The sequence below is a fragment of the Gopherus evgoodei genome, chromosome 2, assembly GCF_007399415.2.
Source record: "Gopherus evgoodei ecotype Sinaloan lineage chromosome 2, rGopEvg1_v1.p, whole genome shotgun sequence".
NCBI classification, from domain to species: domain Eukaryota; kingdom Metazoa; phylum Chordata; order Testudines; family Testudinidae; genus Gopherus; species Gopherus evgoodei.
Genome location: NC_044323.1, coordinates 157982820 through 157994915, shown reverse-complemented (window position 1 = coordinate 157994915; position 12096 = coordinate 157982820). Strand labels below are relative to the sequence as shown.

The following is a 12096-nucleotide window of genomic DNA, read 5'->3' as shown; positions in this document are numbered from 1 at the left end:
GCATTGCTTAAGTGGTGTTTGCATAGCATGGAGCTTCGAAACCATAGTTACTGGAGCTGTATGCCTGCTGAAATTATCCATCCTCAACTAATCAGGAGGCATAACTGGGGGTGGTGACAGCTGGCTTCCTAAATTCTGATTGGCTTGTGACTTAGCAATTCATTGAGCCAGAGGCAGCTTGTTTTTAATCTTGTTAATTGTTGGGTGTTCCTTAAACAGGAGTCCCAAGTCATCTGCTGATTGTCAGTCAATGATGCTGTCTCCAATGGGGAGGAGCCCAGCTCTCACATTAGTCACAATCAGTTCAAATGAGCAGTACTGAGCAACTTTGACAGCAGTCACTAGCCCAGTGTGTTGTGGGTGGAAGGAGCTCTCTGGATGACTCATGGCTTCCCCATGCAGGAGCTATCGGGTCTTTCCGCTCCTTATTCTATCAAGCTGAGAGCTGCTGGAAATGTATTCCATATCCCACACAAGCACATGCAGATAGGATGCTGTCAGGCGAAGCACAGTCTCCGGTTGCTATGGGAACGTTGGTGCCAGGTTCTGTGTTTCTTCAGCACAGTATGCAGTGTTCTTAATGGGGCGAGGGGGTGAGCTGCAGCACAGATTGGGGAGAGTGGGTGTTAATTACCCCCTTAATTGATGTTCATCTTATAACCTTCCCTGTCCTGGCTTTTCCTCTTTAATTCAGAGGTTAACTAGCTCCTGTTGCGCCAAGTGGTGCAGTGTGTGAGCGGTGGTGATCGTGCATTGACAGTAGGGGAGGAGTGTACCATCACCAGCTGCAGTTGTCTTGGACATGTTGAGGTTCCACCTTCAATCAGAGACAGGGCGGCCAGGATTTTTGCTTTTTAAAATATGAACACAGTATGTGAACCAACCTTCAGTGCTAAGCATTTAAACCTCACAGTCCCCTTCACTTCTGTTCTTTGTATCCCAAGGAAGGAGGAGGGGAGAGACCTCGAGGCATAGGCCTTTGATTGCTGGGCAGCTCTGGAAAGAAAGCAAAGCTCATTCCCAGCAAAGCATCACGCCACAACCAGAGCATTTGGTGCGAGAGGGGCTCCTGCCCTTCTGCACTGTAACAGACAAGTGCAAAGAACTCTGGCCTTCAAAGCCATGTCTGAGAGAGGGAGGGAGCTTAAATATTCCCCCTGCTCCCAATGCAAAAGTATTGCAGAGACTTGAAGTAGTTTCTCCTCTTCCAGCACCCCCTCCCATCTCCCAGAAACCCAACACTGGTTCTGCCTTGGAACTATGCATATCTGAAGAGGCCTCATCTCAGAGCTCCATTCCGTCCTCTGTTTCCATCCCCTCTTGCCAGCCAGCTGCAGAAGCTTGACAAATGAGACTTTGCAAAAATATATATAAATAAATAAATAATAAACACACAAGCCAAGGAGTACAATCAGTCCATGGAACTCCAGACTATTAAGGGCAGTGCCACTGCACTCCTTTCTCCACAAGGCTGCCCCTAGCAGCCTGTCTTATTTTTGCATGTTATAGCAAGGTGCATGTAACAAGGAGGGAGTCAGCAATCGGATATTTTAGCATTGGGAACAAAGGTGCATTCACCTTGTTTTGGGAGAACCTTTTACTGTGATGCCATCCTGCACACCTATTTTTAAGGGCCTTTCTTGGCACACCACCACACTCGGGTAAATCTTACCTAGCTAGATTCTTGTAGCGGAGGAGCTTGGAGGCTTATCTGCCTCAGACCCAAAGGACCGTAAAGCCCCTAAGAACATGTGTTGGATATGGTGATGACGACTTAGGTTCTCGCTGCTGAAGGAGCATATGCCTGTTGCCTGGAGACTGCCTCCTTTTTTCTTGCTTTTTTTAGTTATGTTTAAAGAAAAATGGTGAAAAATGTTATTTATTGGCAGAAATTATTTAATATAATTTCTTTTTTGTGAACAAGGAATGAATTTGTTAGAACTGTCTTAATGTAAATTGGAAGTCATCTTTAAAAAAAAAAGTTAAAAATTAAATGACAGTCATTTGGCTCTGGTGTCTTTATTCAAAAACGATTCACTGTGGTGCGTTTGAGGATCAGTGGATTTCAAGTCATTGGCATAAGGCTTGGGGAGGAAAATCCTGTCTGTGTTTGCACAGGGGTTTGTTCCTCAATGATATTTTTGGGGTAGAAATTCCCTTTCCATATCACATGACCTGCAGCCACACCACTGTACGGTGATCTCACATGTTAACACTGCTACCTCTTATGTATAACACTTTGGCCAAAGATTTCACGTCCCGTACAAAGGAAGATCTGTATTTGACAGATGGGAAATCAGACCCAGAGAGGGGAAGTAATTTACCTAAGTCACCCAGCCAAGCCAGGAATAGAACTCTGGTCTCCTGACTCGGTCCATTGCCTGATGCACTGGGTCACACTGCCTCCTGCAGCTAAGCCTGGCTGGGCTGAGTCAGGACTTGATGGGAGACTTCCAAGAAGCAGATTGGTTGTGCAGGAAGTTCTTTTAGGCATGTTAATACCACGCTTATCACCAGGGCCTCAGAGTACCTCTGTGGTGCCCTGGATCCAGTAGGTATTCTCCTCTTAGCATGGCTCACAGAGCTGTGGTCTAGGACGGAGTCTTCTGCATAAGGGGCTGAATAATCATACTGATTGAAGTCAGCAGGTCTTTTCTTAAAGATGTGGGTGTTTAAACACATTGAAACTCCAGGTCACTGTACTCTGCCTGACTAAATTCCCTCTTTTGTTTCAGATGGATACTTCTTCCCTTCCTACCTTAAACTGGTATAGTGCATTCACTGCAGCTATTGCATTGCAGGCTAGAGGTTGGTGATATTCCTGTATTTCACCTCCCTCCCCAGGTAGGTTGAGGGTTAGTTATAGTTGTAAGGTGCTCTGTAGAGCAGTGGGTGATACTATTCCACAAATGCCTGTGAGTTTCCCCCCAATCGCTATTCTGTAAATAGTCATCTTTTGCAGTCCCAGGGCTTTCATTGGGAAGCATTATGGTCTGAAATGGGCTTCATTTTTAAATTGTATTTGTGGGGTAGCTAGTCTTTCCCACCCCCTCTACTGAAAACTCTACAAGCTAGTGCTGGATTCCCTAGTACTGCCTGGATTTGCTGTGTTCACTGCTCATGCTGCCAGTACACCAGCAGAGGGCGCTGTTGCTCTTGCAGAGAAGGTCACATGCTGAGATGTTGATGTTGCTTTACTTTTAACATTCAAAACCGAGTAGGATTTATTTTACTGATAAGTCACTTGTATCCAGCCTCCTCCACTGTCTTTCTTCCCCCCTCCACCCCAGCTACTGTTTAGCACAAGCTGGCAGGAGAGACATTTCCCCCGAGTCAAGTGCAAGGATCTGAATGGATCTAGGCCGGGGTAGGCAACCTATAGCACGGGTGCCGAAGGCAGCACACAAGGTGATTTTTTTCAGTGGCACTCACGCTGCCCGGGTCCTGGCCACCGGTCTGGGGGCCTCTGCATTTTAATTTAATTTTAAATGAAGCTTCTTAATTTTAACATCTGTATTTACAAACAACAATAGTTTAGTTATATATTACCGACTTAGAGACCTTCTAAAAACATAAAAATGTACTGACATGCGAAACCTTAAATTAGAGTGAATAAATGAAGACTCGGCACACCACTTCTGAAAGGTTGCCGACCCCTGATTTAGGCTAAGGACTCTTACCTCTTGTGCTTCTGTACTTTTTTTAATTCCCTGGTCATGTCAGTACAGAGATAATTTCCATTTTCTGAACTGTCTGTCTAGTAAGATGTCACAGGTTCACAAGTGGTCTTACTATTAATTTATATTCCAGGAGGACCTATGCACTCAGGTTGAGAGAATCCCTGCCTTCGGAGCATTCAGTCTCAGCAGACAAGACAGGCATAGTGTGGGACGGGGAAGGGTTTTGCCCAAGGTCACACACAAGTGTGTGGTTGAGCAGGAAATAGAACCCAGATCTTCTGACACCCAGTCTGGTGCCTGATCTGGTAGGCCTGGCTTTCTCTCATAAAGCTGAGAGTGGCATGTAAACACCCACTAAGCTTCCAAATCTTGGGTGATAAACATTTTATATGGTGCTCATGTTTTATGATTCCTCCTTTAAAACCCCCACCACTTCCCTGCCATAGAGCAGCAGGTCTTCTCTCCCCCAGCTGCCCCTTTGGCATTACAGAGCAGCAATTGAAATTCTTCCCAGTTCAAGGTTGACAGGGAGGGTAAAGTTCTTACGAGTCATGTGACATGTGAGTTACAAAGACAAATTAAAACTAGGTTAACCTAGGATTGAAATCCCAGTGGAGGAGGGGAAAGGTCACCAAGGATGACTGAAGGAGGATTAGGTAATGTGTATAACATGACTCTGATCTTGCACAGCAGTTAGAAAACACTGCTGGTCTTAGTTCCTGCTTTATTACTGTAAACAATGATTGTGTGTAGAGCTGTGCCAACTGCCTTTTAGGGCCCATCTGCCCCTCCCCTGTAGTGCTACAGATTCTATAGTGACAAGAGCTGTGTAAATACCAAGAGAACTCCAAGCCTTACTGCACCTTATTACTATGCTGTTCTCATTGTTTAAAATGATCTCTGCCTGAATCAGGCGCCTACGTTTTAGACAATCATTGCTGTCCATTTATCACCACCCCTTGGAATATGTGCAGATGTCTCCCAAATTTGCTGTAGGCGATGTAGCCCAGTTCTGTGAGTGACTCCCTCAGCAGAGATTAAATTCATTCTACAACTTGTTCCTGCTAGTGTACTGTGTCTTTCTATGGGCTTTTCAAAGGTTAAACAAACATTCACCTATCTCGTTCTCTTGCTGGCCTAGATCTTTGAATGGAGATTGAGTTCTACCTGCTGGAGTTATGCCTGCTGTTTCTCTTTAGAATCTTATTTCCCACACCCCTGGCTAAATTCTGAATAGTGGCTTTGCAAACATGCCCAGTCCCATGCTGCTCTTTGTGGTCACTTACCAGAACCCCCGTGGGGCTGTGGCAGGTCTGAGCAGAGGCGATTAGAGGCTGCAGCTGATGCCTTAACAACACACCACAACAAAACATGTTTTACTTACCTCCTGCTGTTCCACTGTATTTCTGTTCCAGAAATGACCCTGCTACAGGCAGAGCTGCCAGAAAAGCTATACTATATACCTACAGGCCCTGTCCTCTAATGTCTTCTATTTTAGGTTCTCCAAGCACTTCACTAATTGTGATACATTCAGTCTCTTGTGTGCCCATTTTGCAGATGGGAATCAGAGATTCATAAGCATTCAGTAACTTGCCCAAGGTTACATAGCAAATTAGTGGCAGGGCTGACAATAGAACCCAGGAGTCCTAACATCCTGCATTTGTTTTTTCTCCCTTTGCTACACTTTATCTAAGCAGCCCAGTCATCCTGTGCATGGGGTGGACCTGGTCCTGTGTGGTATGGAAAGCCCTCGCTGACTACTGGAGCGTATGCCCTCCTTGCACAAGTGGGCCATCGTGCAAAGGCTATGCAAATAGATACACAGCTGCCCCTCTGGGCTTGCGGGGACTCTGTGAACATTAGCCTAGGCCAAGCACAAAGGAGCACACAAAACCAGCTGCTGGAGGGCAGCAGCAGTGGCTGTCGCTTGTGCCCTTCCTGGAGGCATCTGAGTGGTGCTACCAATTGCTGATCTGATGGGGGCTGTGATGGAGTGTGGCTTTTGAAATGTGTTGCTGTACTGCACGAGTGTCCTCAACGGAGAGGGGGGCCAGGTCGGTTGGGTCTAGTCAAGTCCTGCTGCCTGAGCCTGCAGTGGGTAAGTCCTTGGAAGGTTATGAGCACTAAGACCAAGGGTAGTGCTAAGCCAAACAAGCAATGCAGGGCCCAGCTGTGGTGTGCTTGATAGGCTTGTATGGTCACCGCTGCTTTCCTTATCAGCCTTCCTTTCAGTTTGTGAAATCTAGTCAGTTACCTTCAGCTCAATAACATATACCCAGAGCTAGATGGCTTACCTAGCCCTAGTTTAACATGTGCTGTTCAGCGCTTGCCCACCCTGCTGTCTTAAAATACTTCTGCTGCATCGATTCCATTGAATAATGGTGAGTTCATGTTTAAATACCAAAGGAAGAACTGCAGGACCAGTGGTGGTCTGAGCCTGCAGCATGTACATAAGTTCTATTAGGCAGGTACCAGTACAGGTGAGATATCAACAAGCAGCCCTAGCCCCTGCTTGCGCTCTTGTTCATTCTGCCCATTGGGGTATGCTAGACCGTCCAGGGGTTGATTTGTTTTCCTAGGTAGAACATGGGGTTAGCCACACTGCCTGCTTATACATGAATGCCTAGTGCAGCTGCTTGCTGGACCTCAGTTCCCTGCGAGAGCTTTCTGCTTGAGTTATGGAAAATTAAGCTGGACAAAGCCCTGGAGAGTATACTGAAGGGAACCATATTGCATAGTCCTGTGGTTCCACAGACAAAGTATTAACCTCATCTGTCCTTCCCTATCTCTCATTTCTGTGGTGCTTTCAGTGTGAAATACGAGGCCAGTGACTAAGCCAATGGTCCTGAACTATAGATAGCAAAACTTGCATAGACTTCAGCGATAGTGGGAGGAGGTCCTATATCCTAGCCCAGGCCGTAGGACCTGGGCAAAAGCAGAGTCAAATAAAAGGTAGCATGAAATCTCTCTTCCCCCTGCAGGTTCCTGTAGATCCCCCATCACAGCAGAAAATCTGAGCCAGAGCTTATGCAGGAACAACTTATTTTTCTTTATTATTACTACTCATGTGTATAGCATTAGTAAACAAAGACCTCCAACCAGTGACTGGGGCTTCGGGGGCATACAATCTATGGCCTGGCCTGCACTTAAAACCTTAGGTCAGCTTAGCTATATTGCTCAGGACTGTGAAAAATTTCACGCCTCGAGTGAAGTAATTAAGTTGACCCTCAGCCACGAGTGTGGGCTCAGGTAGGTTGATGGAAGGATTCTTCCCCCTCTCTCAGAGAGGCGGATTTACTACAGTGCTGGAAACACCCCATCCATGACTGCAGGAAGTGTCTGCACTGTCGAGACAGCTGCCTCTGTCACTTGTAGCGTGTACATGTGCTAAGCGGGGGAGCACAGTGTAGATGACCATTTTGACTAGTGTAATAAGAAGCATCTCAGCTGCAGAAACCTGGCTGCACTGCTGTGCATCCCGCAGGATTTCCTTTCATGTTCCAACCAGCCATACCCAGTTCCCTGCTAAGGTAATCCAGCAGGCACTTCCCTGAAGTTAGAAGTACTGTATTATAATTGTGGCTACCGCTAGAAGGTGCTGAACACACTGTGTGCCTATATTGCTACAGTTCAGGTATTGTTTTCCCTTTCCTTAGAGCATTAGTGTTGTTATGGCTATTTTAAAACAGACTGGATCCTCATCTCTTCTCCAGTGCCCCAGTCCATAATAGTATTTTCCATCCCCTGGCTCACTGCCTCTATCCCCATGGCCTGCCCAACTCTCACTTTTCCCCATTTTCCTCCACCCCCCACCCCAAATCATTCAGTTATGTTGGACAGAATAACTAATGAAAAGGGATAAAAACCCCACCTGCTACAGGGCACAGACTCATGGAGGTCCAGAAGGAAACCCAATCATGGGTAGGTTATCGCCTAATTAGCCACGAGGGGACTTCCTGCAGCTAGCTCTTGAAACAGCCAGTACTGGTCATATCAGAGTCAGGATACCAGGCTAGATGGGCCCCTGCTCAAATTTTGTCCAGCACTTCCTCTGGTCTTGTCTGTTTTCTCCTCACTAGAACTGGGAGCTTATTTTTCTGAGCAGCTTAAAAACGTAAGAATGGCCATAGTGGGTCAGACCAATGGTCCATTTAGCCCGGTATCCTGTATTCTGATAGTGGCCAATGCCAGGTGCCCCAGAGGGAATGAACAGAACAGGCAATCATCAAGTGACCCATTCATCCTGTCATCACTCCCAGCTTCTGGCAGTCAGAGGTGTAGGGACACCCAGAGCATAGGGTTGTATCCCTGACTATCTTGGCTAATAGCCATTGATGCACTTATCCTCCATGAACTTACCTGGTTCTTTTTTGAACCCATTTATAGTTTTGGCCTTCACAACATCCCCTGGCAATGGGTGCCACAGGTTGACTTAGTATAGTGTGAAGTACATCCTTATGTTTGTTTTAAACTTGCTGCCTATTAATTTAATTGAGTGACCCCTCGTTCTTGTGTTATGAGGAGAGAATAACACTTCCTTGTTTACTTTCTCTACACCAGTCATGATTTTATAGACCTCTCTCATATCCCCCACTCTGGTAGTTGTCTCTTTTCCAAGCTGAAAAGTCTCAATCTTTTTAATTTCTCCTCATACGGAAGCCATTCCATACCCCTAATTATTTTTGTTGCCGTTCTCTGAACCTTTTCCAACTCCAATATATCTTTTTTGAGAGGGAGGCGACCAGAACTGCACACAGTATTCAAGGTATGGGTGTTCCATAGATTTATATAAAGGCAAGATGATATTTACCGTATTCTTATCCACCCCTTTTCTGATGGCCCTTAACATTGGTTGCTTTTTTGGCTACTGCTGCACATTGAAAGGACGTTTCCCTGGAACTTGGTGTTCTCTTTGGAGATCTCCTTTGCACAGGGGCAGCTCTAGGTACCAGCAAAGCAAGATCCTGCTTGGGGCAGTCCATTTGCAGGGGTGGCAGGGATCCAGCATGGGAGCTGAGAACCAATAGGGGGCTCTGGGAGCTGTAGTTCCTTGGTTAGCCCCCTGCCTATAGAGCCAGCCTTGGAGCAGGGAAAGAACTACATTTCCCAGCATTCCCTGGCCACTACCAACTGGAAAGGAAGGAGGGGGACCTCATGCGGCAGCATGCTGTGAGTGGAGAGTTGCACTGTGAATGGTAGGGAGACCATATTTTAACATTCCAAAAACAGGACGCTCCATTGGGAGGGAAGCCCCACCCTGCCACCATCCACTCCCTCTGACTGCCCCCCACAGAAACCCCAACCCATCCAACACCCCCCTGTCCCCTGATCACCCCCTCCTGGGACCCCTGCCCCTAACTGCCCCCCAGGACCCCACCCCCTATCTAAGCGCTGCTGGTCCTTGTCCCCTGATTGCCCCCTCCCAGGACCCCTGCCCCTAACTGCCCCTTGGGAGCCCACTCCCTATCTAAGCGCTGCTGGTCCTTGTCCCCTGATTGGCCCCTTCTGAGACCCCCCCAGGACCCCAACCCCTACCTGTCCCCTGACAAACCCCTGGGACTCCCATACCTGTCCAACCACTGCCTGTCCCCTGACTGCCTCCCCCGAACCCCTGACCCATCTAACCCCCTCTTCTCCCTGCCCCTGACTGCCCCCCCCAACCTCTGCCCCATCCAACCCTCCCTGCTCCCTGTCCCTTGACTGCCCCCCTGGAACCCCCTGCCCCTTCTCCAACCCCCCAGCCCTCTTACCCTGCCACTCACACCAGCATGTCTGGCTCCGCGCAGCGCCAGACACGCTGCTACATACATGCTGCTGTGCTCCCCCACAGAGTCCACAGCCCCCGCACACACACACACCCAGCATCTGCCTTCCAGATTTGAACACCTTAAAATTCAGGAGTGCTCAAGTTCAGTTTGGGCAGCTGTTACTTCATTTCTCTCAAATCAAATATACTGATCCACTGTAACTTGCTGTAGAAAAAGTAGGATAAAATTGAGCAAAAAATGTTTCCCAGTGGTTATTAGAACTGGAATTGCTATTTTCAAGAGCCATTGCCTTTTTGTTTGTTTAAAAGGAAGACAGTGATATTGCATTGGCAAATTCCCCATCAAAAGAAAGAGTGGAACAAAAGAATAATAAAGGCACCTCAACTTTTCCTCATTTATGGAGGACAGTCTTATAATATGCATCCAGATATCCTCCAATCACACAAGCTGAAAATTGTTCCACTTTACTGCAGCTCTGTAACCATATGGGAACCAGTCCTGTCTGTGTTTTGTGCACATCCAAAATTCATGCTGAATGACCCACCCTGGGAGCGAGTTACCAGTGACCCAGGGCTGTGGCAGAAGGAAGGTGCAGGCGGCAGGGTGAGGGGAGAGCCCAGGGCTGGGGCTGCAAGGGGGTGGGGGGAGGGCACTAGTGGGGGGGAGAGGGGGAAGGCCAGCGCTGGGGCTGCGGGGGGGCGGAAGAGCCCAGGGCTGGGACTTGGGGGCAGCCAAATTTTTTTTTTGCTTGGAGCGGCAAAAAACCTAGAGCCGGTCCTGCCTTTGCACAATCAAAATTCCCCCAGGCACCCACCCACAGCAGCTGCCTATCCAGCCTAAGCTTTAAAGCCGCCCCTTGCTGGGAGTCAGAACTCCTGGCTTCTATTCCCAGCTCTCCCTCCTTGGGGAAGCCACAGCCTCTCTGTAAATTGGTGATAGCATCACTGGTTTAGGTTAAAGACCCCCGCAAAGTATTTTGAAATCCCTGGATGAAAGCTGAAGCCTAATGTTGTGAATGCAATGCCAGGCAAGTGAGTTCTGTAAGAGACATGAGCTCTGTGCACCCAGCTTTCCCTGCTGGAAGGGAATAATATCAATCAGGCCATGCCTGCATGCTCCTAGAGCAGTCTGGCTAGCACCCTGCCATCTAGTAAGCAGGAAACAGTCGAGCTTTGTTGATTCTGTCAGAGTCTGCGTGTTAAATATTTATCTGCAACTGAAGGACGGACGGGGCTCAGAGCAGTGCAGCCTGAGGGTGGTGAAAGCTTATACTTTGAGGAGGAGGATCACAGGGCAAGCAGGAGCCGGGGAGGTGAGTGGAGTGTGCACAGACTTTGTGATGACCCTTGTGGATATTAGTAGGTTTGGTGGGAGCTCTCTGGGTGAGCAAGGCATGTGACGAAGTGGGGCTGTGGCAGTGTGTCTCAGGCTACAGCGCACTCTGAAAGGATCGTTTGTAGGCAGCTGCTGTTTCTCCTTATGGCGTTGTATGTGCATTGGGTACAAAGGCCACGAGCCAGTTACGAGATCTGAGTGACATGCGTTCAGCTCCTTGCAAGGGCCATTTTCAGTGAGATCTCGGGCACTGGTTCTCAGACTTTTCCATTCTGGGACCTCCCACATCTAACTGGGATCTACCCAGCAACCCCCAACCATTTAGCAGAGAAAGGCAGGGTGGTCAGAACCCCTCGGCACATTTGTAACTCCCAGATTGAGAGCCCCGGTCTAGGATTTAACGTCTGGGCTTGATGACATGAGCTATTGACTCTCCTTGCCTGTGTAGTATAGAGGCAAATGTACTGTTCTGAGGGAAGATGGGCTAGAATTTAATCAATGAAATAGGAGAAATTCCACTAGCAGAGACAAGGCCAAGTTCTTGTCCCTCCCTGTTACCAAAACCACCAGCGATTGTTAAATCTCACTCAGAGGACTAAAAATCCAGCTTGTGTCACTAGTTACGCTGTTGCTTCCTCTGCATTTTTCAGTGGTGTTGTTTGCATTGTGGTAACTCCTGGGAGCCCCAGTCATAGATCAGGAGCACATGGCGCTGTACAGATCGAACAAAAATACAGTCCTTGCCCTAAAAAACATAAATGAATCATGATAACCAACTAGTCACTTTCCTAGTCAGTTTTTTCTGACCCAGCTGCAATGAACACTTTGAAAACCTGGCAGAGGACTGTTCACTTAATGAATTTATATAACTATCTCCACTTAAATTTAAAAATGGAGAAGGGGAGAATCCTGGGAATAGTTCTCTTGGTCTGAAGTTTGGTGAAACTTTTTTTTTTTAACCAAATCTAATTTGGGGGGATCAGATTGGATCTGACAATGTCTACTTGCATATTAGAAATAAAGGCCCCAGTCCTGCATTACGTTCCATGTGGACCAACAGGGCTGTCCAGAGGATTCAGGGGGCCTGGGGCAAAGCAATTTCAGGGGCCCCTGCCATAAAAAAAGTTGCAATATTATAGAATACTATATTCTCGTGGGGGTCCCTGTGGGGCCTGGGGCAAATTGCCCCACTTGCCCATCCCCCCGGGCAGCCCTGTGGACCAATCCCTGCACCCACCTGCTATTCTCATCATGTGCCTCCCCTCACTGCTCACTGCAGCCTTGAGGTTTAACTTACTGGCACTGTCTGTGAG

The 12096-nt window shown here is 47.8% G+C and overlaps 1 protein-coding gene across 5 annotated transcripts in view; it reads left to right on the top strand.

Moving 5' to 3' along the window:
* The first annotated feature begins 10587 nt into the window (after nucleotides 1-10587).
* SORBS3 (sorbin and SH3 domain containing 3) overlaps nucleotides 10588-12096 on the top strand; it is a 38988-nt gene continuing 37479 nt past the window's right edge. Inside the window, exon 1 of one of the 5 annotated variants that reach the window (XM_030552084.1) lies at nucleotides 10588-10760. The gene's annotated coding sequence lies outside the window, so the exon portion shown is untranslated. The remainder of the gene's footprint in view (nucleotides 10761-12096) is intronic. The other 4 variants (XM_030552081.1, XM_030552079.1, XM_030552083.1 and 1 more) reach the window with 4 other exon arrangements.